A 3,564-nucleotide genomic window follows, 5' to 3' on the forward strand; every position below is an offset into this window, starting at 1 on the left:
GGATGTAAAGGATAACCTTTTTTTGTGAACTTGTTTCTTTTCTTTTTCCTCTATCAACTACTGTTGTCTCTCTTCTTGTTTCTTTTCTTTTTCCTCTAACAACTGCTGTAATTTATCTTCTTGTTTCTTTTTTTTTCATCCAACAACTGCCGGAATCTCTCTTGTTTCTTTGCTGTTCGAGCTGCCACTGTTGCAGGTTTTCTCTCAACTACTGTTGTCTCTCTTCTTGTTTCTTTTCTTTTTCCTCTAACAACTGCTGTAATTTCTCTTCTTGTTTCTTTTCTTTTTCCTCCAACAACTGCTGTAATCTCTCTTCTTGTTTCTTTTCTCGTTCTTCTTGTTTCTTTTCTAGTTCATTTTCTCGTTCTTCTTGTTTCTTTTGCTGTTCTTGTATTGCTGCCATCAAGTCTGCTAAGCTGTAGTTCGATTTTCCGCCTCTCGTTTCCATTTTTTTTCATCCCACTTCTGACACCAATTTGTTACGTCTCCGTTTGTTAATTGATTTTCCGTAACTTCGTTCCGACGAAACTTTAGCGACACAGTTCTTTCTCAATAAAACTGGTTTATTCTTTCTGAATATAACTTTACCAATAAACTCATTATCAACAGTCGTTCTATAACAAACGTTTTAACAACGAAATTAACTTCAACAATACTTTCTGACTGCAGTTCAATTACTCACTACCTACACACATTGTTGTCACGTTGTGAGCGTCTTATATATATACCAGACAAACATATATCTAGTAAATGCTAGGGCATTCACGAAGGAACAAGATAGCTCTAGAAACGTGGCGTGACACTAGTCACGTGACCTCGCTGACGCAACAATATAATGCAAGTCATAAGTATTATGACTACATTTAAATTTGTAGAACACAATTTTGTTAACTGAGCACTGGCAAATTGTATACTGTTATTTACGTAAATGGTCACCTGCAGGTGTTAAGTACCTTATTGCCATATGGTTAGACATGGTAATCCTGTTTGAAAATCCACCATATACAAATAGAAAATTGTGTTACGTATCTGCTCGTTTGTTAATTTCCGGTATAAATTCTTTCCGAGGAACTTCAGCGATATGAGTCCTTTCTTAATTAAAACTAGTTTATTCTTTCTTGTTACACCTTTTTGTAATACACAGAATTTTCACAGTCACTTTAAACTTAACCTTTATATCACACGATATAAATCAGTGATTCACACACTTTACTTACGGTGCCTACTGTTCCCTTGACTCAAATATCTATCTCTTCAATCCCCGATATATATATCTTCAATCGATCTATGCATCTATCTGCCTATATCGCTGGCTTTCTTTGCCAGGCTTATATACTAAAAACGAGGGCGTCAAACATACACTCGGACATTCGCGTGGTTCCCCGATAATTCTAGAAACTCCAACACGCATGATCCCAGCTTCACGCGACTTCCGCTGTCGTAACAATACAATATATCTATCTGTACACAACATATTTAATAATAAACACCACATAAAGTTAATGTACACCATACTTTAATTAGTGGTTTTGTGTGTTACTGAAAATTAAAAGTAAATTTTTATTTTATTACTCAGCATACGATCATTACATACTGTGCCCGAAATAGTGTCAGAGTGTTTCAGTCGGCTTAGAAGATTTTTTCAAAATGAAAGTTCTATTCAATTTTAATTTATGATATTTACGTAAACATGTGAAATATATAAGATTTCATTATACACTAATGTCTAATCGTTATTTCAAATGTAATGCTTTGAAGCATAATTTATTATACTGGTGTATATCTGTTCTAGCGTATTATTAGTCACCATAAATTATACATAACATATCATACACTTGAAATCCGTAATTAAATTGACAGCTTAAAACTGACATATTTCACTCTAATATACTATTTTCAATATGTGCAAGTAAAGACTTGTAAAGTATCACATGACCACTACTTGAGAAAAAAATCAAGTAATGCGATCGTTTCTACAAAATGACAGACAAATCAGATATTCTGTTACCGTATTTCTTAATCGTCAACAGCGTTAACAAAGTTGATCTCACTAAGGAAAATCTGACAATAATTAATGGTGATGTTTACTGTAAATGTAAAAAGTGAGAAACTTTTCATCAGTAGAGGTGACATGTGCAATAATAGCTTTCTCTTTTCTAATAATGTAACGGTCCTAAAAAAGACCTTTAAGTTTTCATACATTTAAACAAAATCGTTTTCTTCAGAAGAATAGCCTTCATCTTATGCCTAAATCCTCATTTGAAATACATTATGCCTATTTTGGATATTACCAATGCCCCAGTAAAGTAGTAACTGGGGAATATTTAAATGTTCAGTCACATGACTACGTAAATAAAATACCTCTCCATAAACAAAACAAATTGAACACTCACCAAAATGATTTGTTCGGAGATACTGATCACATAATTGATCAATTAGAAAATATTCTCCGCACGCCAAAGGGTGACCAGTGCTTTCACCCTTATTCATTAATCACATGTCGGTCAATACCCCAGTTTGTAGTGTCGGATGGAAATGTCACATCTCAAGTCAAATATCTTAATAAATGATGTAAGATTAATAACTGATATAACGTTTTGACTAAAAACATCCTATCTACAAAACGGACAGAGAAACCAGAAATTCTATTTCAGTATCTTTCAAGCTCCTTAAGATAAAGAACAAGAAATATATATATATATATTATTTCACATTTTATAAATACATCATGTTTACAATCCAAATAAGCTGTTCAGTTAGCGTACAATCATTTCATACTGTGCTCGACATACAGTAAATGATCAAAAGTTCAGACTGTGTCAGTCGGCTTAGAATAATTTTCAAAATGAAAGATGGATTCAATTCTATTTTATGATATTTACTTAAATTACATAAACATGTGATATGCATGAGATTTAATTATACATTATGTACTTGTGTAGAAACATAGTTAGTTGTTTCCAGGTTGTGTTGATAAACTCGTTCGCAAGTTAGAGTTGACAATCATAATCGTAAAATGACCTTTAGTTATAAATCAAGTAATTATTCTTCGACTATTTCAAAACAGTTATATTTCCTCACATAGATTTTGAAATTGATACCATAAGATAAATTATCTCTCATTTACATTTTATAGATATAATCATTTTATACATTTTATAATCAAATGTATAAAAATCATCAGTTACAAATCAGAGTTCTGTAATTTTCTTATATGAAGCTCACTTCTCATCATGGACTAATATAGTATCTTTAGTATATATAAGTAAAATCTCAGACTTAAGTATCACACATATAGAAACATTTGTTAACAAAGCGTCAAAATACACTAATATACTATTTAGGAAAAGTTCTTAGTTTATAAATAAATCTCAAGCTAGTCTTTAATGATAATGTTGCATATCTGCTTGTTTGTTAATTTCCGGTATAAATTCTTTCCAAGAAACTTCAGCGATACAATTTTTTTATTGATTAATCCAGTTTATTTTAACTCGATACAAACTTTGTAATTCATAGAATTTCCACAGTCAGGACATTTCTAAACTTAACTACTTTTATAACACA

This window comes from Limulus polyphemus, unplaced genomic scaffold (genome assembly GCF_000517525.1).
Source record: "Limulus polyphemus unplaced genomic scaffold, Limulus_polyphemus-2.1.2 Scaffold2563, whole genome shotgun sequence".
NCBI classification, from domain to species: Eukaryota; Metazoa; Arthropoda; class Merostomata; order Xiphosura; family Limulidae; genus Limulus; species Limulus polyphemus.